Genomic DNA, 27811 nt, shown 5'->3' with positions numbered 1-27811 from the left:
ATAAGAAAGTTTTAAATGGTACTTAGTATCAGTTCAGACAGGCCAGTTTAGCCACAGAGCAATGCCAACATAAATCACCTGATACATCTCTACACATTCAAAAGCATTATCACATATAGCCTATATGTGCTATTTAAGTGTAGATTAGCATGTCCAAAGCTGTCAATCTCAGCTCATTTTTGCACACATGACTTTTATTGCTACTAGTCTGCCAGGAGAGTTTGATAGTGGTGTTTGACTCCTCGCAATTTCCAGCAACCCCTTCCCACCTGGTCATGCAATACACATTTTTCCCTCTAGCCAGGGGGGTTTAGAGAGAGGCCTTACCTAACCAGTGATATGTCTATTGTCAGTGATGCCTGCTTTGTTCTGTGCTAGGGTCTTGCTGCTGCTTTATGATTTCCATTGGTGTGAAAGAGCAGTGAGTTTCCAAATCATAGCCTTGTAAATTAGTCCAAATTAAAAAAGTCATTATCTTTTGAGCAGTCTAAACTAAAAAGGTCCAGGGCTTCATGTGAAAGAGTAGAAGTGAAAAAGGACTGACACACTATGTTAAAGACTAACTCATGCACTACTAACTTACAGCATTACAAGCCTGGTACCTTTTAAAAGCAATATGCTAGATTATACCATTTCTTACTAAGAAAAGTACCACAAGTGCATGTTGGATTTATTCTTCATAGGGTGTGTGGCTTTTGTTTGTATTTTATATATGACTCTAATTAATGGAAATGCTGATCTCTAAGCTGAGCTGATCACACAAATCACATAAATATTACCACAATTAAAAACAGAAACAGTTCTCCGATCACTCCTTTAGGCTTTGGAATGTAACAGACTTAAAGTTTTGTGGTTCACAAAGAAAAAAGTTTAACTACTGCAATTATACACAAATAAAAAGCTGAATATCTAAAGTATGCAAGAGTGAAGGTACAATAATGAATTTCTCATTAAGGTATTTAAAAAAAATGTTATCATTTTTACAGATGTACTTGTACTTATTTTGAGTACATATTTACTATTGATTGTAAAGTTTTACAACAGCCTTCATCCAACAACTGTTGCTCACAGCCAACTCTCTTTTTTACTTCTCGCTATTTTCATTGGCTTCACTTTGATAGTTTTTATTTTAATTCACCACAGCAGCCGACAGTGTGCCACAGTAACAAGAGACTATTTGGCCTTGAGTACATCTAAAAGGAATTTAGTGGTATCCAGTCTCATTCAAGTGGATTGAACAAGGGATGTTGTTGTTGGGCAAGCATTCCTGCACAAAACAGGTAAAAGCTTTCTGCTGTTAACCAATCAACTGTGACCTTTCAGAGTCCTCTAGCTCACACAGCGGCACAAACAAAAAAAATCACTTCAAAGCAAAGAAATAAAAAGCTGCAAACAGTGCATCTTTATTTAGTTGTTTTCCAAGCACAGAGCAGTAGGTGATAGTCTGACATTTCCAAATCACAGAGGTAGACTGTTACTCTGTGTGTTATCAGCAGGTGTTGTTTGAGGCCATGTGTGTTGTCAGAAGGATGGAGAAAAGCAATGGCAATTTTATAGTAATTCTTTGCCCAAAGACTCTTTCTTTCAGTAAATCCGTAATTTTCAGAGCATTAGCTGGATGGAACAAACTGCTTCAGAAAATGGGCACATTAGCAAACATCTCCATGTTTAAGAAAATGATAAAATTGCTGGTACTACATAACTGAAGTAGCTTGTAATATTGCTATTTGACCTTTAAATTTTAATTGTGAAATGTGATAAGGAGATAAGGAAATCCAGCAAATAATCAGTCCAATTGGATGTTGAACCAGGGACCCACTTCACTGACATTTGCACCCTTGTTGTAGACGCCCTTCTGTCTTGGTTTATTTGTCAATATTGCTTGTTGCCAGTTTAATAAGGTATGCACTTGAACATGTTTTTATATTGTTTTTGTTCCTTTCTCCTTTCCTTCCTTTCTTCCTCTGGCTTCTTATGAGTAATGCCTCTCTGAGAGTAGCACATACGCTGAAGTGGTGTGTGGATGTGTGTGCGCTGTGAGACACCATTAACACCCTCCCTGTTCCCCTACAGCATTCAGTGGGGCAGTATGAAGATAGGTGTGTGTGTGTGTGCCAAAGTGAGCGTGGTAAAACACCAAACCCATCATCTCATTCTGTATTTTCTGTTTCATGAGCAGTGTTTTTTTTTTCTTTTCGTCTCTTTAAAATGTCACATTAAATCAAAATGTCTGTGTAGTTCTTCAAAAAAATGTATCTTTTGTTCTGCTGTATTTTAAGTTTCTAAAGTGCTGTAATACTTCCAGCATTTTTGTGACATTTGTTGACAGTAAGTGGTTTGTATGAACAGACAGCCTTGAGCTTGAATAGCCATTTATAGATTAAAATAATAATAAGGGGGGAAAAGCAGAAAAGGGGAATTTTAACTTCTTAACCTTAAGGTTTTCACTTGTAATGTGTTCCTCAAGGGTAATGAGGTTTTGTTATTAAAAAGGACATGTCGATAATTTACAATATTTCCCTTTTATTTATACAAAAGTCATGTTACATGCAGTTAAAGCATCAATTGCATGTGTATCCACTTAAAAGCGCATAAAGAAAGAATAAGAAGTCTTTAGATAAAGATGATGTTTTATTATTGGTTTACAACACATGGGCCATATGACCGACTACACATCTACATTCACTGACTGTATATGGGCCACCGAAAGTAAGTTGAATATTGCTATCAATTATTAGACGGGAAGGAGGGGTAGGGTTATATGTCTTGATATTCCTTTTTTAGCATATACAGATGAATAATACTGGGTATTTTTGTTACTTGTATTTGGTACAAATATTCAACTGGTCTCAAACATGAATACATATATCAGCCAATTACGTGGCAGCAATCCAGTCCTTTTTGGGATAAATACACATGGTCAAGCTGAACTGTTGAAGTTCAAGCTGAGCATCATCATCATCACTTCGAACATTGCATGGTTTATCCCAGACAGGCTGGTCTGAGTATTTCAGAAACTGCTGATCTACTGGGATTTTTCCACACAATTGCCACATTTTACAGAGAATGGCCTATAAAAGAGAAAAAAAAAATCCACGGAGTGGCAGGTCTCTGGGTGAATGGACTTGATGGACTACAGCAGCAAAAGACCACACTGGGTGCCACTCTTGTTGGTTATGAACAGGAAACTCAGACCACAATTCATAGTTCACTTAGGCTCACCAAAATCTGACAATAGAAGCCTAGAAAAATGTTGTCTGGTGTGATGGGCCTTGAATTCTGTCACAACTTTTAGGTGGTAGGGTTAAAAAACAAGTAAACACGAATGCATGGCTCCACCCTGCCTTGTGTCAACGGCTCAAGGTGCTGTTGTTATAATAGTGCGTGGGGTTATTTTCTCAAAGATTTGAATGACAGATGTGCAGCTGACAAACCTGCAGCAAGTGTATCTTGTGAATGTGGATGGATCAAAATCTCAGGGGGAGGTTTCCAGCACCTTGATGAATTGCTGCCATGAAGTTATGAAGTTGTGAAGGAAAAAGTTATCCAACCTGGTACTAGCAAGGTGGTCAGTGTAAACACGAAGGATTGTTAAACCTTTAATTATAGTGTAATGACGATGTAACACTGTTTCTGGTAAGGAAATCTACCTTTTAAATAAAAGTTTAATATTTGGTTCAACAACATCAAAATTTCTCGAGTATGTGCACAAACAGAGTCACAGGCACGAGAAAGACCAAAATCATACACCTCTATGCCACAAGCAAAAAGATAAAAACAAATCATCCTTAATTACAAAAATCTCAAATAAATCTCTTTGCCAGTAAAATAAACATGATGGATTCGAGCATTTGTTTCCGCCTCATTTGTAAGCTTTGGATCATCTGCCAAATGAATAAATATAATTATTACCCAGTTGGATCATTTGGTGTACTGTAGGGCTGTCACTCACTATTATTTTTTATATTATATGCTTTTATTTTCTATTTAGAAATGTAATTAAATTACTCTTGACTATCTGGTGATGTGTTGGTCTATAAAATATTAGTATCTCTGAAGATTATTATAAACCTATTCAGAGTCATGGATAATGTATTTTTATTTCTTGTTTTGTTTAAGACATCAGAACTGATTGCAGCAGAATATCCATGTTACATAGACCTTAAAAAAAATAAAAGTAGCTTCACAGTTAGATCCAGTGACTGAATAAATGAAAAGTTTATTCTTGTACACCTGAGACAGGGCTCCTACACATGTAGCGGTGTATATAAGAAGTGTATAAGAATAAGCAGCAGTAGAAACTATTCTAGCAGAGGAGGAAAATTGATAGAAAATATTTCTGTGAAAGACAAAGCGTTACCAACTCCTTCTCCAGTTTTCTTTTCTTATTATCCATCAGGTGAACTGTATCATGTGGTTTAAACCACAAACCTCGAGCTTTATTCCACATGGCAGGCTCCATTCTACACATGGGGAGATTCACTGATGACCGCAAACACACACTATTCACACTCACACATGAAAGAAAATGAACTTGTGAGGTTATCCTCAGTGCGGGCAGCTAGAAATCAATAATTGTGAATACATGCCACTTAACTCTCACCCACTCCGGCTCTAAGTCCCTCTCTATCTCTGTCGTTCCAGAAAAGAGGAGCGGTGAAAATGGAGAACAGGCGAGTCAAAGTCATCCTCCATCTCCTCCAACTCCCCCTCCTCTCTCCTAGTCCTCCGTGGTTCCAGAGATAGCGACAGGCATTAAACAACATCGGGCAGGAAATCAGAGATGCAGCGTCTTCTTCCTGCTGTTGAATTATTCAACACTACAAAGGTAGCTAATGCGAACGCACGGTTAAACGCACAAACACACACTAATATGAAATTTCATGCAGGGATACCGATGATGACTTTGATAAGAGGTGGCCCACACAGCATGTTACTGTATTTTTCATCAACTCTGTCTTTCTTTTGTCTCTCACAGAATAGCAGGACTGCTCTGGAGATGTCCATACCTCAACAGCAGTGGACAGCTGGTTTTTGAGGACACCAAAATCAAGGTGTTGCCAAAAACCTGTCACAGCATGTTAATCATCCAGCCAGTTGCTTGGTGATGTATGGACTAGGGCTAGTCAGAGGTCATCTGTCTGTCTCCTGGTTTTCTGTGAAAGCATTAATCATTTCTGCAGAGTACAAAGCCTTCTCTAGGAGTCATACTAATTATGACAGGAGGAAAGCAATGGCTTGTAACACAGTCAGACTTATTTTTACAGTCTCAGTAGTTTAGCCTCTGGTAGCCATAACAGAGACTACAGATTTAGGGTGTTTTGGCTGTTGTTTTGGTTGCACTGTTGGTTCATTTGTGCAAATGTGAACACCATAATTGCACTCAGGTGTGGACCAAAACAACCACACAAAGAGCCCTTGGAGGAAATGTTCTCAGCCCATGTTGACTTCAGGGTAGTTTGTTTAAGGTGGGAATGTGTTGTGATCTTGATAGGTGTACACTCTAAGGCGAAATCCGATTTTTTTGACCCTATGCGACCCATATCCGATCATGGTATGACAGTGTGAACGGCACAAATCCGATATTTTCAAATCCGATCTGGGTCACTTTCGTATGTGGTACTAAATCCGATACATATCCGATGTTTTAGAAAGCGACTTCTGTGTGAATGGTCATGTCGCATTAAATCCATCTTTTACGTCACTGATACAAGACAGACGCCGATTATCAGCGCCGGAGAAGCTCCCGAGAAGACATCGCGAACACTTCCTGACCATCCAGTGTAGATGTTAGTGAAACTGTTGGGAAGACAACGTTGGAGAAACGTGAACATTTTATTTGTACTGTATAATCTGCAGATTCTGACAGAAATCTGCAACTATCCTTTGAAGCACTACTCCTCTCTAAAACAGCAATAAGGATAATTATTAGGCCATATCTAAATAACAAAATAACTTTAGAAATTACAGCAAAATTGAGAAACGTAAAGTCCGAAGTCTTTATATTAAGGGCCATCAGTCAAACAATACTGCTTGGTCTGGGTCTAAACAGAGCGCTTTGTGTGTGACATATTCTTTTGCGCATGCGGGCCGCTTTGAGCGTTCGCACTAGGGAGCGTTTGCTGTCACATTTTATTTGTAGTGTGAACGAGCAGACAAAAAAATCGGATTTGATCAAAAAATCGGAATTGAGCATTAAGACCTGCAGTGTTAGGTTTGACTTAAACACCTTCCCATAGCCAGGCATGCATTGCATTGTGGGATGTGACAGAGTACCATAGAGTATACACAAGCTTCATTCACTAGCTGTAAAATGAATGTAAATTGCCCATAATCTTCTCAAGTAGTTCAGGACACAGTACCTTTTTCCTGTATTTATCTTTGCTTCTCCTACACCAGACCAGTCTGGCCAATAAGTGGACTAAATGTTCTCATGTGGTTTATAGTGACACTATTTGGTTTGCTTGGAGTTTTCTCTGTGTGAAAAGAAACCCAACCACAGGAAAGACCTACAAGTTTATAAAGTCATCAAGTAATTTGGAATACAGTAAAACAAATTACAGGAGTGAAAAGTCCTTAACGTCCTTTCACACTGGCTTCTGGTCAGCGTCTACATCCACACGAACTGCTAGCTAACGCAGCCTCCATTGTAAAACTCAGGCTCTTCTTTTAATGGTCAGATATGTGAGAACTATTTGTAATGTTTCAGCTGAAATTTGAATCAAAATGTAATGAGTTGATCTCAACATATAAAATATAGGGAACGTACATTTCACCCTGACTTGAAGCACCACTAAATGTGATTATTCAACAGACACGTATTAACTTCGCAATGAAACTTAAAAAAAAATACATTTTTGTTTTAGTGGTTTTCATCTGGATTATCAGCATAAATAAATGAAAACAAAATAACAAATGGTCTCAAATTCATAGTCTTGGTTCCATTGTGAATTCAGAAAGATCTGTTCTGAACACTCTTTTCCTTTCAAACAGTCATCAAGTGACACAATATTGGCACCTGCAAGCAACAACACTCCATATTTTTCCCCTATTCACTGTTAATATTCTAGCAATCATGACAATCATTACTCATTATCAGTGAATAGGGAGCAGAGATGGTGGAACCCAAGGCGTGTGATCGAACGCCCCACAAGGAATCTCGTTGGTGTGTGTGTGTGTGTGTTCGTTGGTGTGTATGCTGTATTACACAGGAATGAAAAGGTTGGGACGTCATCAGTTCCCATATTGATTTTCCTGCTCACATGCTTAATTGAAGTTGTTGGGGTATACATAATTGAAGGTGGTTCTCTCAATCACTCTCCCTCTCGCCTTTTCTCAAACATTAAAAAGAGAAAAAGCCATACTTCTTCCTTCTCTCCATCCTTTTTTCTCATTTCTTTTCAAGAAAAAAAGTGCTAATGGAAAGGCCTGTGGCTATGTAGTTTTAACGGAGTGGTAGGGTGCATATGATTGTGACACTGTGCTCCGCACAAAAAAGACCGTGTGTAGCTTCTTTTCGTATTTTAGTTAATTTTGCTCAGTTGTGATTAATCAGTATTAACATTTTTGTGTTTTGTTCAAAACCTGGTTTAATTTTTATCATCTTAAAAAGCTACATTTCTCCCACTAATTGCTAGATGTGCACTGAATACCACAAGGGAAAACCGAGACCCCCCACATATTCTCTATTTTATTTTGTTGCTGAACTCCTGCTGGTCTAATTCATTACAGCAAGGAACAACAGTGATTACACGCCTGAATATGCTGTTGTTGCCATGGTTCTTATTCATTCATTTCTTAACAAGCATAGAGAAAAATGGGTTTTCAAAAAGTCATCTGAGAATACACTGGCACTTCATTTATTCTTCTTCATCTGCTTGTAAGCTTTTTTCAAAAAGTAGCATTTTCACTCTTTTTTCTGACCACTTACTCTATGTATGTGTCATGCTAGTCCCCTTTGTATTGGTTCTCTATGAACATATTTTTGAGGTTTTCTCTCTCTCTCTCAGGAAAAAGATGTGTATTCCTCAAGCAGCTGACTAGTTGCTGTAGGTTTCTGGATGTGAAACTGGTTGCCAAGCGGTAAATATGGCGCAACACAAAAAACCTCCTTGTGATTTGTAACTCTCTCCAAGTTGAAAAATGGACAGAAGGCATTCTTGAATTTTACTGGCATTTATTGGACACAGGTGCCACCAATGATGCTGTGAGAACGACATAAAATAATCAATTTTCACAGTAAGCTGTTCTCATAGAGCAGGGGTCGGCAACCTGCGGCTCCGGAGCTGCATGCGACTCTTTAGTCCTTATAGTGCGGCTCCGCATGGTTTGGGAAAATAAATTAGAAGTATTTAGCTGAAGTGTATTTTATTTATGTTAGTTCTTTTTTTTTTTACTTGTACTTCTAAATTGGAAGATTTTTGTGATATTGAAATATAAAAATAAAATTACATTCTATTATTTTTTCATCGCTGAAAATAAGCGTCACACTCGCGTAAGCCGGTGTACCCGCCGAAACGCCGTGCATTTATCGAGACTTTCAACTCCAGGTAGGCCATATATGGATCTTCGGATCCACATTATGTCAGCAACTGTTCTCCACCGAGAACTATGTTAAAAACAAACGCCGCTCACGCCTCACAGATGACAGCTTACAGTCCTGCGTAAAGATGAAAGTGACTTAGTACAGCCCCGATTTACAGACGCTGTAAGTAAGATGAGTAAGATGAGTAGAGAACTGTGTTAATGGAAAACACTGACCTGTCTGCAAACACTGGCCAACTATTCGCTGACCAGATGCAGTTGGGCAATACACGTTGTTCCCTAGTTTGCAGCATTTTTATTTGGGATTAAAGTCCTTCATTTTATAGAGAATAGAATTTGAGGTAAACAGAAATTTTCACCCTTTGTTCCAACTTTACAGCTTTACACTCAAGCCTGAAAAAAGTCTAAAGAGAACTCAAATATTTGCTTTTACTGAAATTAACCAAGGTACAACAATACAAAAAGAGAAATGAGTATATTTTTGTTCTGTTTGCTTCTATTTGCATCGTTTAATGGTGCGACCAGAGCATGCAGCCTGTAGATGAGGGTGGCAGATGTGTGCCTGATGTGTGGATCCTGAGAGTTCTATTCCTGCTTTTTATAATATCGCTGCTCAAGTTCATAGCAGGTCAAAATGACCCTGAGGACACTAGGAAATAACATAGTGCTTCACGATAAGATTCATTTAATTTTTAATTATTTTTTTTTACATACAGTATATAAATATAAAAATATCGGTTGTTGCCAGAGTTTTTGTTGTCTTGGGGTTTTGATTTCTAAGTGATTATAAATGAGTTTGGGCTTCTGTTGAAGTTTATTGGTTTTTATTTCAGTGTTTGGTGACTTTCTGGGTGCCTGTTTTGATTTTATTAGTGGATTGTACGCTTTATTTCCTGTGACAGTGTTTAATTCCTGTTTTATCTTAACAGTAATTCTAGAAGGAGTTTCAGTTTTGCATCAAATGGTTTGGTTCATGTCTTTGTTTCTGTCTGCATGCCATCAATTGAAACATTGACTCTGCTTTTGCTAGATAGCTAGCTTTAGTTGCTGCAAACATCAAAAGAAAAAATTAATTAATGTGCCCTTAACAATTACACTAACATCTCGGACGAGCCCTTAAACAAGTAAAGATCAATTGTGTTGGCACGATTGAATGGAGAATGAACCTTCATTCTTTTTCCTTTATCTTCGGGATAGGAAGTGCGCACAGAACCAGATTAATTGCTCCAAGTGTTAATTTGCTGCCCTCCTCTGAATCCACATGTCTCCACTGATTAAAATTAGCCTGTGTCCTGTTGCTGTTCTTTGTTCATTTAAGAGGATAATTGATGGAGCCAGTAGTCTTGTTCTCTGTCCTCCATTCCCTTTCATCCTTCCTGTCTGTTTTTTTCCTTTTCCCTTTCTCCTAAACTCTACTGTTTGCCAGTCGCCTACCTCCTAAATCATGCTGTTTGCAAGCTGTCTCCTCAGGCTAGAGTGTGTGTTGATGTGCCTGTGCTTGTTTTTGTGTGTGAGCTCTCTGCACACACTACTCTGAGTACCCATTTCACATGCTAACAATACTGCCTGCCAGTATTTTGTTTTGCTTTATTAATCCTCACTCTTATATAGGTCAATACAACATGTTACAAGTAGGAAAATATTAAAGTACTGCTGTTTTATTTGGAACTCCAGCACAATTTCACTCTGCACATCACAGAGATGTACTCAATTAACTTTATGTGCCATGACATCATATAAGCATGCTCAGCCTATTCAGTGTCACTACAGCTTGTCATTTCTGTCAAATGTGCCCTTTTCAAATTTGAACAGCAGTGGACTTGCTAATCCAGATCATTTGGAACCAAGAGCTGAAAGAAAACTAAAATCACTATGAGGACTACTCCTCCTCCTCCTCCTCCACCATTTCCACTGTGCGCCCAATTGTGCATTGAGGAGCAGACACGTGTCTTTGCAGTAAGGGAACCACCCCAACTTGTTTCCAACTAATTATATGATGGCTATATTCCCATATAAAAGCAATGCTGCTGTGTGTCATTAACTGATAGATGGCGACCTAACATCCCTAATCTGTGAGGTTCTGACTGGATTCTGAAAGGGAATTTCTCAAAATGCATGCAAGCAACAACAGATTTGTGATTTACGACTTATTATCACCATATCATCATAAACTCATTGCATGTAATCAACCAACTTGATGGTTTAATCACACTGATAACAAACTGTTAGAATGATTACTTCTTATCCTGGTTTTATGACTGTTTTTAGTGCTAACGTTGCTTTAACTGCATCTGCAAATGGTCACAGACATGGCCCCCATCTTTGAAGAACCATTTCAAAGGCATCAAGATTCCAAGATTTTCCTTAGTGTGACTCTAACATAAAAAGGTGTGATGGCAGGAAGCAAGAACACAAATGGCAAACGTATGCTGATTACAAACAATAAACAGAATATGGTTGAATTTTTATTGACTTCTTGAAAAAAAAATCAAATGTGACTGATTTATGGCCACTGCATACATTTCCCCACTTATTACTAGTGTGTGTATGTCGGGGGGGATTAAGTTAATGAAGTTGTTTTATATAGTTTTCCATAAAAACTTGCTTTATTTTGTGTTAATAAAGCATCTTGGAGAGAAGGAAAATAAGACAGACACTCAAAGAGTACCATTAGAAAAATCAGCTCTGAGAGAGAAGATCCATATTTGCTCCATTATAGCTAGCTTAGCGAGCCTGGGCAGATTCAACCACATAAAAAACCAGCAAATTTCCCTGAGTCTCACTGTGTTTAATGAAGCAGGCCTGAAAAGCGCCTGACTAGTTCTACAGCATGCTGAGCTCACAAATACCAAGTAAAATTAGCAGTGATTTAGAGATGTGTAAATTACCCAATGAGCTCTTCTGGCAAAGTAGTCCAATTTGTCGAAAAACTATACTATGTCATATGAGCTATAAATCGCACACCTATGGCAAAGAAATGTTTGCCAATGCAGGTAATACATTCTACACTATGTTTCTAAAAGACAAAAATGTCTTTTGGAGTGGAGGGCATGGTTAGCTGCGGCTTTGTAGATTAAAACTTTACTTGGTGGTTAATCATTAAGATATGGTGAGTCAAGATGTGGATTTAGCAATATTTTGAACTTTTAAATATCCAATCAGAACATTAACTAATACTACTGTCATCACCCATAGTGAGTTTGGCCCAACAGCTCTTCATCAGTCTCAGTCAATTCTTCACAGATTTTTCATAGACTCACTTCAGCAGTTTAAAAGAAAGAAAGAAAGAAAGAAAGAAAGAAAGAAAGAAAGAAAGAAAGAAAGAAAGAAAGAAACTGAGCTCATAGCCTTTTTATTTTTTGCCAGTCTTGGTTATACTAACTGTTCCATAATGAATTAAGCCAACCACAACTTTTACTGAGAATTTATGTTCGTTGTCCTAAAATGAGGATGCTGAGTAAAAAATAGACTTATATTATTTAGTTTGATAAAATATAAATGTATCAAATACAGGTCCAAATTCATCCAACCCATACCTCTGATCTCACACCTTTTGAATCAGTGAATGAGCCCTGGAACAAAAGCACGTGCAGTGCATTTCTAATCTCCATTAGGCTACATGAGAATAACAGAGACAGCCATCTAGCAAGTCAGAATGTAAAAACTGTCAAATACAATGAAGTAATTCATGTTGATAGTGCGAAGCAGTAATCTTTGAGAGCTATCAAGCAACATAATGTAAGGACATTATGAGATAAAAGGTGTTAAAACAATGCATATTGGCAGTGTGTGATTCCTGAAATCGCAGAATAACAAAAAGAGGCAAACTTGATGATGAAATGTTGATGAGATCTCAATGAATGAAAATGAGGAAGAAAGAGCTCATCTTCATTTCTGGCAAGCATAAATGTATGAGGGATACCAAAGGTTATAAAGTGAAGAAGAAACTAGGCTTGTGGAGGTAAAAGTGGACAGAGTAAAGTCATGGAAAAGACATTAGTCACACTTCCAGTGAGCCATAGCGACACACTTCTTAGTGCTGTGAAATGAACTGTTAGGGCATTAGAGAGTCAGTGGCAGAAACCAATAGTGAAAATGGTAGTCTTGATCTCAATTGTAAGAAGATTGTAACCCAGAGATAAACCCATATATGCAAATGTATGGACAGCAGACTTGTTGTACATTTTACTTATTTATTACCTCTGTCAGAGACACTTTCTTTAATGAGAAACCTTGCTTATTCTTAATCATGTCACTTGAAGACATCTGTTTTTAAGCTTCATTCATGTTGCCAAGTTAAAAACACCATTCCATTTTTTTTCTTTTAACATTACTTCTCAAATAGATTGTTGTGATTAACTACAGCTTATTTCCTCCATTTTTCACTTCTTTACGACTGGCCGTTCAAAATTTCGATTCCTTCAATCTCCCTGTTGGTGTCCATGTATCGATCATTAAACACCAGACATTTTAAGAATCAAAAACAAACTTAGAAGTAGAATATTTAATATTTTAAAAGGGAATGAATCTCTGCATTAAAACCAACATGTTTTCATTTTCATGATAGACTGAATTGGGTTAACAAAAAACCTGGCAGTCATGGTGATTCTAATGGACATATAATTTTCTCAATAAAGTAAGTAATATTACGCAGGGGACTGTCATCGGCTACATCCAGAACTCCACGCACTAGACAGACAGGTGGCTTAGCTGTGTATTTAGCTTCAGGCTAAAAAAAGTGAGCCCCAAGCCAAGTTGTCTGCATACTAAAGTGTTTAAGGACCATGCTGAGTAAAACATAAATACCACATTAACTTGCCTTGGGCAGTATTATGCTATCAGCACACTTTGGTATGCCTTTGAGTTGTATATAAATATATATTTGTCACTGTCTGTGCCACAGGCTTTGCTGGCAGACTTTGTGGTATTTGATATGCCTGCCATTTGCCAGGGCAGAACTTTATATTCCAACAGTAGTACCGGGACACATACACACATGGTCACATAAACAGACATTTGGTCACGGGTAGCCTGTTCATATGCTGCCTCTAGCTTCAACAGTGATGGCATCCCGCAGACACTAAAATAACTCTGGCAAACAGAAATCAGTGTCTATGCATCAAATTCATAAGCAATTCTCCCATTTTCACTTAACTTAAAAGCCATGCTGTGTTAAAACTAAAATACTGACTGCAGCTTATGCCTTTCTTGTTTATTACTACAATTTGTCCCACTTGCAGAATGAATTTAAAGAGAATGGTCTCTTCTTTTCTCTTCACAATTCAAAGACAATGATGTTATCTGTAAACAGGTGCAGTGGCAGAGTGATGGACTTTGGTTCCTTTGACTCCAGCTGAGACATTTGGATGTCACTGTGGCTGATTTTGACCTTTATCTCTAAACTTAAGTTCCAATATGGAAATTATGATTTTCCCTTTCCTCCTTAACCACATGAGATCAAATGTATCTTCTAATTCAGTGTTGCAAATATAACTAGAAGTCTCAGAAACACTGCAAAGTTAGACTCATTTCAGTCCTCACTGTTTAGCAGGAGATGGATTGAAATGCAGGACTTAAACCTCAAAGAAGACAAAAGCAAACCCTTTATTGAGGTCAAATGCATACAGTTTCTGAAGTTCAAATTCAGTAGACTCAAGCATAAAGCAGAAATTCAACTACAGCCAAAATATCTATTGGATGGATGACTAAAGATGGGTAACTAAACACTGCTAAATACAAACAAGACAATCATAGGCGAGTAGTAAAACTAAAGACAAGTCACAAAGCACAGTAGGATGGAAGAAAGGGAACCAATAACTGAAAGGAAACTCAGCATATATATTAGTAATTACGAGAAAATACTATAAAATAGCAATAAATAAAAACCTATGAATGCATCTTTTGAGCGAATAAAAAATAAATCAAATCTAGAGGAACAACTAGAAGTTAAGAAATGCAGAAATCTTCATATCTAAGAACAAAGTTAATATAATTTTTGACAAAATTTTTGTAATTGTGTAGAGTGGGATGATAATAAATGTGCGATCAAACTTTTTTCACTTGATATTTATTACAAACAGAATTATCAGAATCAGAATACTTTAATTAAATAATCCCTAAGCAAATTAAGTAAAGCGTGTGGTGTGTAGCTGCGGCGCTGAAGTCCCATTCCTCAATGAAAGTAACAGTTCTGTGGCAACAAGGAGAACCAAAACTTTCGAGATATTGTTTGAAAAGGAAACTATTAACCCTTTAAGACCTACCATAGAACCAAGTCCGCCAGAGCTTATATTATATTTTTACATGTTGTGGAGCCATTTTTGGGAGCATTTCAAGTTGCTATACATCAATACAATCATTACAGCCTAAATTTTAATAATATGCATGCATTAAGTGCATAGTAATTACATAAATTGCAAAAAAGTGCAATAAACTATAAAAAAATTGGAAATCGTTTTTGTTTTTTTAACATATATTTCTAGTTAGAGAAATTTAAGAGGCTTATCCCTCAAAACTGTAAATACAAAAAAGTTGCACAAACTAGTTTCCCACCACTGTCAAAATGCAGCAGCTCTGGTGCAGATGAGTGTTTATTTACAGGGGTGTGAGTACAAACAGCGGTGGCGACAAAACATAAAACCGGAAACCTAAACTGGGTAAACTAATAAGACAAACCAGAATGAGGATGCAGGGAGGTCCGGAGAAATACATACAGGGAGAGCGAGGGGAAACAACACAGATGAACCAGCGATTACCAAGACAGAAAATACAACTTAAATACACTCAGAGAACACAGGGAGATTACACACAGGTGGGAGACACAGCTGGGAGTGATTAACATGACGAGACCAGGGAGGCAAACTGAAAACACTCACATAAGACGCAGACCTTCACAATAAAACAGGAACACACGGGGGGGAACAGGGTAAACACCAATTAGAGAACAGAACCAAAATCGCGAAGAGAAAACACAAAACGCTGGGTCAAAAGGACCCAGGATCATGACAACCACAGGAAATTTATTTTGAGTGTCTTCATAGTTTTATTTTTGAAATACACCAATTTCTATACACTGCAGGAAAAACGAAAATAAATATTATACTGCAAATTTGCAAAAAAGCAGCATATGCATCAAAATAAACTATTTCCAGCATTGCAATATGAGTCCTAAGCATCCCAGAAACGACACAGAAAGTCATAAAGTCAAACATAACTTTTAAAAACACCAGGCCTTGATGGCCTTGATGGGAAAAAACTACATTTACGCGAAAATGACGTCACTTCCGGTTTCGGGCAGGTCATGGCGGACATGCAATAGTTCGTGCTGATGGACGTAGGAAGTGTTATGAACAGCTGATCGGATCGGCAAAGCCTGTTTCTGGAATATTATGTTTTTGTTGCTGCAAGTGCTTTTTATGCAGTTTTTGCAAAACTATATGTGGAAGGAAACTGCGACCTAGGACAAGCTGATGGCATAAGATGTAAGTACAACTCCTCCGGTTTCATATGCAAAAAAAATTATTGCGCTAGCTCATGTGGTTGCAGTGCTACCAGGATTTAAAAATAGTTACGCAAAACGGAGCGTGCCCGCTCTGGCCGGTTTTAAAGGGTTAAACAAACTAACATTCTACAATACCAAGTATCAGACAAAGTAACAAAAGTTCAAGCAGTGGTTCTCAAACTTTTTACATCATTCCCCACATGGCAGGAAGAAATATTTTCACACCCACTCGGCACCACTGTAAACGATGCATGATAGACCCGACCACATGCATGTTCGCACTTTTTAGCACACTTCTTTATTGCGGCTGTCAACTTACACAGGCAGCTGAAGCTTTTCAGCAGATGCAGCGGATACGCATATTATTAACATAACTGCATGACTGAAACAGGCTGCATGCCGGTTGATGCATGGGCACAGAGTGCAAAACATTTCAACAAATTTACTAAAGAATTAAATGAATGTCACACGTGCTATATACAAGTAAAAGTAAAGTAACATTTTATTTATATAACACCTTTCAAGATAAAAATCACTAAGTGCTTCACAGAAGCAGAAACGGATATACAATCTCAAACAAACAGAATCTACCAAAAGCAAGTTTAAACAGATAAGTTTTTAACTGCTTTTTAAAATAAATGGGTCCACAGATCTCAAACTCAAAGGGAGCGAGTTCTAGAGCCTGGGAGCCACTGATACATACGCTCTGTCACCTTTTGTTTTTAACCTTGTATGCTGGACAACCAGAAAGCCCTGGTCACAAGACCTCAGGGACCTGCTGGGGCGATAAGGAAGAAGAAGATCACTGATGTAAGTTGGAGCTACACCGTGCAGGGCCCTATAGGTCATGATTATAACCTTAAAATGGACCCTGAACTTGACAGGGAGCCAATGCAGTTGAATCAGCCGGGGAGTGGCATGGGAGTATTTTGGATACTTTGTCTGAAGCCTAGCAGCATTTTGAACACCCTGCAGTCGTTCCAGGGAAGCATTACTTAAGCAAGTAAACAAGGAATTACAATAATCTAAGCGAGATTAAACAGAAGCATGAATAATCATTTCCAATTCGGAGTGTGACACAATGGGACTCAGCTTGGCAATATTTCTTAAATGGTAAAAACAAGAGTGAACCAAAGATATAACATGTGTGTCCAGGGTCAGAGCTGGGTCAAATGTAACACCAAGGTTTATAATGGAGGGTTTAATATAAGAAGCAAGGTGGCCTAGATTTTTAACCACGAGGGGGACAAGTTTCTCAGGAGCAAAGGCAATGACTTCAGTTTTCTCAGCATACAAATAAAAAATAATCATAAATATAGGTGTACTTAAAAATATGTCAAGTATATTCAATTGGGTTTCAAGGAAAACATCAAAAGACAGCACTTTGCACTTGCTTTTACTACAAGCTTTGTAAAGGACATTTAAAAAGAACAGAGAAAACAAAATTATTACATAGTATGCTTTTAAAAGTAAATATTGCCCAGAGAGTGAGCTGCCTCGGTGGAAGTTTGAGTTTTTAGTGCTTCTTGTTAATTTTGCGTGTGTTTTGCAAGTTCTGGAGTCGCAAATTTGATTCCCACCTGGGGCATCTGTATCCAGCAAGGGTCCTAAGGCTAGACCCCCCCATGTTAAGCCAGCCTACCGCAGACATGAGCGAGAGGGATAAATATGAAGTCATGGTGGCTCGGACGTCGCCAGGATCAACAAGGTTCACGTCAGGTGTTGAGGAACCAGGGCACCCTCATAAGAAGTGGGTTACTTGTTAGAATGCTGCTACGCAAGTAACCCCGGCGGAAGGGGTTACATTAACAAGATGAGGGACCCATGGAATCTTCGATACCCAACCTCCACATTGACGCCAAAACAACTATTAACTCAGTATTCCAACATTCGGAAGAAGGGACTGCTCTCACAGCTACAGACAAACAAAGTACAACACACATGATACGGCAAGGAGGAGTCAGGACGACAGGTCAGTGGGGAGATATCATCACCCCCACCCGAGACTGGGTACCAAGCCCCAAGTGCAAACGAAGAAGGATCGTTGAGTCCGAGAGGAACTGACCTGAAAGATAGAATCATGGCGAAGCTTGAAACCTGGATCCTCCGTAGCCAGTCCACTACATGAAGTACCCTCAGAAGATCTAGTAGATGATGTGAATGCAGCACTATGGACAGTACCTACCCTGTCCATTACTGGGACTAACAAGCTGATCTACATTATGGCAGCAGTGACCAGTGAACAGTTGAACCGCCACAAGGAGCACTACCCTCCAAGGAGACTAGAGGCCAAGATCAAGGTATGGCTAACCCAAAGCCGGACAGTCCTGATACTAAAGGACCCCCAGAAGGGACTGGTCCCATCCAACTACCGCCCAATAACCTGCCTCAGGGATCATAGCGGCTCAGATGAACAGACACATGGGTCAATACATGAGTGGGGCACAGAAAGGGATTGGCAAGAATACTAGAGGCGCAGAACACCAAGGCACAAAACACTAGTACTGGTGGACCGAGCAGTCAGCCAAGACTGCAAGATTAGGCTGACCAACCTGCGCACTGCCTGGACTGTTTACAAGAAGGCCTATGACTCGATGCCCCACACCTGGATCCTGGGATGCCTAGAACTATACAAGATCAACAGGACCCTAAAAGCGTCAATCAGGTCCTCAATGGGGATGGGCAGACAACACTGCAGGTTAACATCAATCCCCATAGCACAAATCACCATCAAGTGCAGGATGTCCCCACTGCTGTTCTGCATAGGCTTAATCCCCCTCAGTCAGATTATTGACAAGACTGGCTACCAGTACCAACTATGGAATGGAGCAGTTGTCAGCCACCTCCTGTACATGGATGACATCAAGCTGTATGTCAAGAGTTGACGAGACATTGATTTACTCACACGGGATGATGGAATTTGTTTGAGTCCTATTTTGTGTGTACATTTTTATATGGTGTCAGTAAAATATTTGACATCGGAATGTCCTTCGGACTGGAGAAGTGTAGCCAGATGATAACAAAGAGAGGGGAGGTAGTCAGAACTGAGGGGATCGAACTACCAGAAGGAAACATTGCAGACATTGAGGACAGCTACAAGTACCTGGGGATCCCACAGGCAAATGGGAATCATGAAGAAGCCGCTAGGAAAGCTGCAACCACCAAGTACCTGCAGAGTGTCAGGCAAGTCCTGAGGAGTAAGCTGAACAGTGGGAACAAGATCTGGACTATCAACACCTACGCCCTGCTTGTGATCAGGTACCCTGCTGGGATAATAAGCTGGCCAAAGGAGATAGAAGCCACTGACATCAAGACCAGGAAGATCTTTACCATGCATGGAGGGTTTCATCCCAAGTCCAGCACACTGAGGCTGTACGCTAAGCGGAAGGAAAGAGCATTTATGCATTCATTTACACATGTATTTTGAGTTTGAGCTTGAGATAAAATATATCACACATTTCAGGTTTGACTGACTCTCTCTGTATATGCATGGGCAGTATATCAATGGACAATGTTTGTGTTTGGTTTCTCTTATTTATTAGTATAATTGTATTTAGGTAATCAGAAACACTGTAGTTTGCTTCTATGTTCTGTTGTGTCTAGAGATATTTTCTGTATTAGTACTGTAAATGATGTCATTTCTTTTGTTATGTTTCTAAGAATTTGGATATTCTTACACAAAAGAGAGGGAAATCACACATATAGAAATATATAATCTGTGTGTATGCCAAAGCGCAGGAATTGTTTTTTTTTTTATTTTATTTGGCCTGCCATCAGCAGTTCACTCTGCTGGTCTGAAGTGAAACAAGAAGACAAGTGAAGCATGCTAGTGGCAACATTCAGCTGTCACTCTCAACATCCCAGTCTCTCTCACACACACATAAACACAGAGGGAGAGAGAGAGAGAGAGAGAAAGGCTCTCAGATTTCTCACACGCAATGCTCTGCCTAATTAAGGTCGTAATGTGAACAAAGGCAGCAGTCCTATCTGCCACAGCAGACCTCTGAGCGCTCAAGTTTAGACAGGAAACCTCTTAGTGAAGCCATGTGGGGTCCTTCATTTGTCACACACAAATGGACAGAAGGGTAAATGAATAACACAAGTAAAACTCAGAATCATGCGCAGCAAAGCTAACAGTCACTAAAAAGTCATCAGGAGGAACCTGAACTTGAACCCTAAATGAGATGGCCAGATGCAGGATCAATGCTTCAAAATTCAAACAGAGTAATGGTTCAGCTATGCTACAAATGCTCAACTGCAATCCCATCTACTAATCTGCCACCCCACATTAACTTACTTGAAGCTTAATCCTGTCCATACAGCAAATCTTAAATCACACCTGGCTTATACTCGCTGCATATCTGCAAGCCACTTTGTAAGAAGAAGATCTCCATAGTCTGCAGCGCTGCCACTGATTCTCCAGACAATAGCTTAGAAAAACTTTTCCGTTTTTCAATGTAAAATGTGAAAAACAAATTAACCGTTTTGGGGATAGTAATGTGAAATTACATCTTGTTAAAAAGCTTGAGCCTTTTTTAATTGACTTTTTTGGTATATTTAAGTTGTTTTTCAATAAATAAATCTGTATTCCCTGGTATATTTGGATCATTCAGACTCTATACAGACAAAGTGAATGTGTTGACACCAACTGATTTTAGAACTGAACCAACAGTTTGAGACACTGATTATTTAGATAAAATTATTGTTATTTTATCTACGCTCAGGCTCTTATCAAAAAGATTTTGGAGATTTTTATGTTTTTGTTGTGTAGCTGTAATCAGTTTCCAAAAGATGGCTGACAAAGTCATAGCTTGGGTGAAACTGCAGTCTTGACTGAGAACACGTAGATTTTCCAGTACACACTGCTCTTCTAGTGTCTGTCCCAGATAAATGGAAGAGTTGTATTCAGAAGCGCTCTCAATGCAATGTTAAATCTGTGCCAGATCAAACATGCAAATCCATCTGCTTTGGTGACCCTTTTGGGGGGGGGGGTGAGACACAATGAGTGTAAAATTATAAATTGTGACCAGCTTCCTTCAATAACTTTACATCCTGGTCATATATCTATTCTTGTTCATATATCTACTGTATTGGTTCACTTCAAGTGCAAAATTTAGAAACTGCACACCATCGGTGCATAGTGGTTGATCTAAGAAACTAGTAACCTTATGCCTATACAGTTACTGCTTATGTGTTTATGGGTGCCATGAAATAATTCTCAGTGCAACCTGCTGCTTTGTTCCCACACCCACTCGTTTGGAAAGGAAAATTGTATGAGTATCTAATAAAGCAATGGGATGGGCACAGTTAAGGTTTTGGCTCACATGTTCACACATCCATATACACACACTCAGAAAACTGTGTGTCTCATAAAAACAGTCACACAGGCGCATCCCTGTCCTCCTGCCAGTAATGAAGCAGATAATAAGCTACTTCACGCTCTGCTGTGGCAAAACCAAAATCAAAACACTGTTGATTTAAGAATCAAAATGCGTACACTCATGCGTTTTTCATCTTCCATGCTCCGTAGCAATGATGAGGTAGAGCTTTACTGTGTGTGTGTGTGTGTGTGTGTGTGTGTGTGTGTGTGTGTGTGTGTGTGTGTGCGCGCGCGCTGTTGCTGAATATCAAAAGACTGTGGAGCAGACTGTGCGTTTTGCTAGGCGGCGTTGAGAATCCATTCCTCGCGCCTCCCACCTCATTTCAGCTCTCTGTATTTCCAAGAAATGATTCTCTCACTGTGAGACTGATGTTGTCACAGAGAGAATTTTGGAAATTTTCTGAAGTTATGATGAAAGAACAAAGATGTAAACAAACATGCGGACATTATGATGTTTGAAAGAGACCAAAAAACAGTGAGAACAAAGTTTAAATGGAAACTGTCACTGCAGTGTGTTTGGTGTAAAATGGTTTCCAGGTCAGCTGTATGATTTGGGACTGTTAAAATGTATTACTAGAATCAACAACCAAAGGCATTTGAAGTTATTATCTTATTCAATAACATGCAATAAAAAGATCTAACATTTTCAGGATAGTAATTATTTTAACATAAGTATTTGCAAATAAATTTGCAGTCTGAGCTACAACCACTTCTGCATTTTTTGTGCTTTTGCTTTGCAGTTGTTTTCTCATTCATAGCCTAAAATAATGAACATATTATCCTCTTGGGGGAGCCTATACACTGTATAAATACAGAGTAGTTTAAGTTAGATAACACTTACTGACAAACTTCATGTTGAAACAACCACAACAACAATTTTTTATTCATCTAATTTTCAACTATCCTCTAAATTTTAAATTGTATGTTTTTATAACATAAATTCTGTCATAAAGTTTAGGAACACAACAACCTTCAATCTGAAATTATAAAGAAGTTGAACAACAAAAAACATAAAAACTTCAGTGAAGACATAATGTACTTAAAAACGACAACTAAGTGCATTTGTAAATGTATTTGGTTTTGTGTAAACAGCAAAGGGTTGTGCAAAGGGTGACCTAGAAAAATATATGGAGGGGATCTGTTATTTTCACGTTTGGCATAGCTTTTAATACAGTCTTCAATACGGACGTCACGGACTAAAAACAAAGGAAGCCCTCACGTTTCTGTAGCAGCTCTGATGTCAGTGACAACAGGATATTATCCAAAAAAACTTGCAAGTGACATCATTTGAGAAAGAGAAAATCCAGCCTTGCTCACTTTGCCCCATGCTGCAGTAAGCGAGAATTTAAGTGGACAGGAGCATACTTTCACCCAAAGCATCAGAAATCTCTGGTTTTTCTTGAATCTTAGTATCTTTTGATCTTAGCAGCCCATCAGTCATGGGCAACCAAAGACACATATTGGAGTCTGTTCTTTCCTGAGATGGTTTTATTGCACTCTTCACAGTTTCCAGCATGTCAGGTTATTTGAACAGCAGCATCTATTTTCTATTTCTATCTAGTTTTATTGTTTCTATAAAATGTGGTGATTTGATCTCAGTGGGTTTAAATCTTGGCACCTAGTTCAGCTGAGTCATAAACGAGTATTTTCATCTTTAAAGACCAGTTTAACCTACGTATTGTTTTCCGAATGGTTTGTCTTATTTTCCTGTTCGTCATCTGTGCTGCCGGAAGTTGCTGTGAAAGTCACTCACAAGCATAGTGTTTGGTGTGGAATAAGAAAAAAACATGACCCACTACTCAGTGAACTATTGCACACCAACTTTATGAACAAATGACAGCCACTGTAATCCAAAAGATCACTACCTTCACAAAAATCCCAACAAAACTGTGTGTAATATGTAAATGCTCTACATCTGAATAACCTCCAGGGGGTGCCTGTATATTTAGATAGAGCAGACAGCCTATATGCCGAAAGTCTGCTGCAGGGGCTTGGCTTTTCAACCCTGGGCTACTGGCCCCTGCTCTCTGTCCTTATATTCTACTGTCCTGCCACAAAAAACCATTAAACACCAAAAATAAATATTCAAAAAAAGAATATGGTGTAGGATTTAAAGCACATTTCATACTTTACTGCATTTTCAAAAACTCACACACTGACAGTTTAAGGAAGCTAGAATTATTCTGATAATACAGAGACATATTCATAGTTTCCACTAGTGTAATACAATGCCAAATTAAGCCCCGATGGTTCTTTTGAAACATTTTAAGACTGTTAATTTAGCTAATGTTCTGTTTTAGCTAGGTTAAGGTGAGGGTTCCAAATGCAAATTGATCTGATAGATTCTAATGTTAAAATGACATCATAGAACGTGCATCTTACACATTATATCTAACAGTACAAAGTGGAGTTCTCTCAAATGACCAGAAATAAACCAGAAATAAGAAAAATAATTTGCCACTCTTACATTTAAAAACAATTCTTAATGGCCAAACCCAGTGACCAAGAAATAAATACATAATAAAATCAGACTGAAGCCACATATCTGTGCTTTTCTTCTGGATTTATTATAATCAACTAAAATGTTTCAAAATTTTAGGACGTGTCCTTCATGTTTTAAATGTAACATCCTTCTTTGACAGCTGTGCCATTATGCAGTTCTATTGTGGTACTCGAACAGTCGGTCAAGTCTGGCTGCATTAATCCAGGTGTGTATGTGTGTTATGAGCCACTCGTCTTTCTCCAGTGAGGGATTGAATTAGAGGAAGGATAGCATTCAAGTAGGGATTAGGCTAAAGCCAGGTCTCTCAGGGTCATTATTCAATAGCCAGTGAGTGGCATCAGAACCCCTAAAACCCAGCTGAGAGCAGGCAGAGAGTCACTACTCCATCTGTAATGAAAGGACAAGAGCACAAGAGTGTGCTTCCATAAGTGTGCTGGATAGTTCATTGTTATTAGAGAGCTGGGGACAATAACAACAATAACTTTGAAAAGCTTTCTTTGGAAGACAGAGAAAGTCACTAAACAGTTCACTCAGGCTTTCTATAATGTCTGTCATTTCCATGTGTAGATGTCTGCATACCAGATCCACTATTCAAACTCTAGCATACCCAGCTGATATAGCTTTGCTCTTCTAATTGCACAAACTAATCTAATAAGCACAAACAAGCCCATAGAGTAGCTCTAAACTCAAAACAAATGGTAACATGGTTACCTGAACCAGATTAAGCTTTTCTTTCTTAAATTCACCAACCTGTGATGCCTCACAAAGCTCATACTCAAGGCTGATTTCATGTGAAGTGCTCGTTTTCTTTATCGCGAGGTTGTCAACCAAATGTAGCAAATTAACACTGGACAGTAAGGCTAGAGGAAGATGAGTTAGTAGTCAGTTAATAAGTTTTTGCTTTATTATTGTAGGAAGAGTGAGGCCAATGCTGCAATTCTAGGCAAAAAAAGAAAGAATATTTAGTAGTTGATTTCAATAATGTATATTTCTCATATTAGATTTCAGTATTTTACATGGGGCTCTACACTATATTTCAAATGGAATACTTTTTTACTTTTTTTCATGTAAATGATATGAAGACCTTTTAAGATGTTAAACATTAAGCTAGTAACAGTATATTTGGGTTTAACTGAAACAGCGGATAAGTCGATAATTAACTGATAATTATTTCATAATTATTTGAAACATTTCCCTTTCAGGCTTCTCAAAAATGACAATATTCTACTTTTCTGTGTAATTATTCTGTGGGATTTCTGGGGAAGATTATTTATAAAGTTAGCAACTCATTGCAGTTGGTTAGAAGAGTTGATTTCCATTTAGACTTCATTACTGACATTTAAATTTGTTTGGGGAACTCATTGCACAACACTGCTTTACCATTTTAGCTGTGGTTTTGATGTCTGCCTTTAGACCAATTAACATAATGCTGTGTAATGCTGTCTTCTTGTGGTGATCTCTGCCTACACTGATAACAATAACACTTCTGTAGCTTTTGTGACTCTGAAGACAAGGCATATACTGTGCGTGCGTGTATGACATATACTGAATATCTACACAGTTTGATTGATATGACGTTAAATAGTGAATGCTTCACTCAAAAATTACTCATTAGTTGTCAGTAATTCTTATCTAGCTCAAGCGATATCATTAGTCCATAATATAAGGGGTAACCAGCAATAAAAGAGTTAACCTTAAACAAAGTAAAGTGCCAAAGAACCAGAGGATCTTTTACTAGTTCAGTTTTAGCTGTTGCTGTGAATTCTTGGCCTCCTTAGACATTTGTGGTAAAGTGCAATTTGACAGAGCCAGCAGAAAGGGGGCTTACACCAGGATCAAACACAAACGCCCAACTCGTGGGTCCTTATTGTCTTTTGGCTTGTTAGGATTTTCCTGAGATTCTGGTTGCTTGGCATTCCACATAACATTAAGACCTCAGACATCTTACAATCTCTTCTGTCACACAGATAGAACGAGCTTAGAACTGCAACTGAAAAAAATGCCCAGAGGTCAGGCTGGATAGATGTGTAGCGTTTCCATTTCTGGAGCTTCATTTCCTCATGTGGCAGTGAGTTTTTACCTGGAAATGTTTCAATTAAACAAAATCAATAAGGTGTGTTTGGTTAGGGCCATTGACAGAGAGGTATCAACTTAAACAGATAGCTCTTTTATCTTTGGATCAATTTGGGCCCTCTAACTGGGGACACTGTCAGGTTTTCATATAACATATAAAGAGAGATATAGGTTGTAAGTCAGAAAAAATTTAAATGAAAAGTAAAAAAGGGCACAACAATGATTATTGTATTAATATTTACTGCAATACTAACTCTGCACACATAATATAATACTGATATAATTAGATTTAACTTGTACATGTTATAATTAAAAACACTGTAACTCAACAGAGGTCATCCACCTGGGACTGGACACACACACACACACACACACACACACACACGTAAACAAACTTGGTTGTCAGCACGTACTGTATGTTTATATATTATTCGGATGAATGGATGGACAATTGTGCTTCATAATTGAAGAATATTCTAAAGTCGCAAAAGTTTACATGAAAAATAAGCCAAAAAGTACATAGTAGCAGCTATTTCCTCTTTTCATCCTATAACTGAATTTTCTTGACACTGGTTCTGAGTAGCAAGAGAAGAGGAAGCAGAGCATGGGGAAGTGTTCAAGCTGTTAATACTGATACAGCAAGGACATTGCATCGTCATTGCTGCATAAAGATCAAAACCACTACACAAACCACAAAAAAGTGTACTCTTTGCACCACCCAAAATAAAAGATAAAAAAGTACCAAATGTTCTAGTTTTTAATCATACTAGTACATAATTAAATTAATTTTTCATACTGTTACGGTATAAATAATGTTCTGAAAACGATACTATAAGGAATCCTTTTGCTGGTAATAACTGAAATGAGTAAAGAAAATAAACAGCCTATTTATGCAAGATAATTCATAATTTTATTGGGGGGGTTTATATTGGTTGGGTCTGATTATTGGGGGGGGATCTCAATACATTTCTGAGTTGGCTTACCACTTCGATAGTAGTCTGTAATGACAAAATTTGTGCTCAATTATATTAAATAATGCAGTATTATATAATATTATATCCACTTGTTTCAATAGGTTAACTTAAGTCACATTGCAATATATATAAAACATCAACCAACTTCAGTTTTACCATCTTTTAAACAAGAAAGAACAGTTACTTTAACTCGTTTAAGCATCACAACAAAAAAGAAAAAAAGCAATTGGCTACACACACACATACAAGTCATACATGTATGTGCGTATGTCTTATGACTTCATATAAACTAAAAACTATTGAAATTAATTCATTCAAAATTTGGAAATAGATTTTTTAAAGTTATACAGCTTCAGGCTCTGTCACGGTCCGTGGAGATAGACCGTGTGGGAATGTGTGTGTTGGACCCAGACGCGAACACAAGCGAAGATGCAGGAGTGGATTAAACAAAAGCGAGCCTTTTATTATGGCTGATAACAGAACAAACCAGAGCGAGGGCAGTATAAGGGTAATAGTTCAAACAGAAAACCTAAACTGGACATAAACTAAGAAAAAGCCATGGCTGGAGATACGGAACACAGGGGGTGGTAACACAGACGACGCGACACAGACTACATGAAACACAGAGACTAAATACACAAGAGGGATGATCAGGGGAAGTGGCCACACATGGGAACACAGCTGACACAGATAAACATAACAAGACATGGCAGGAGTAAACAACACTGACGGGAGACTGTCAAAGTAAAACAGGAAGTACACAGGTGCAAACAGGAGGAGAGAGAGCACGGGCATAGTGGGCTGGGGAAACATGGAATGAAACAAGGAGGGGAGAT

At 38.3% G+C, this 27811-nt stretch overlaps 1 protein-coding gene across 2 annotated transcripts in view; it reads right to left on the bottom strand.

The window, feature by feature from the left end:
• The window catches only part of LOC101482519 (exostosin-1), a 374234-nt gene that overhangs the window by 97207 nt on the left and 249216 nt on the right, over positions 1-27811 (bottom strand). The window lies entirely within an intron of this gene.

The sequence above is a fragment of the Maylandia zebra genome, linkage group LG15 (assembly GCF_041146795.1).
Source record: "Maylandia zebra isolate NMK-2024a linkage group LG15, Mzebra_GT3a, whole genome shotgun sequence".
Lineage (NCBI taxonomy): Eukaryota > Metazoa > Chordata > Actinopteri > Cichliformes > Cichlidae > Maylandia > Maylandia zebra.
The sequence above is the reverse complement of the archived record's forward strand: the minus strand, read 5'-3'. Positions and strand labels throughout refer to the sequence as shown.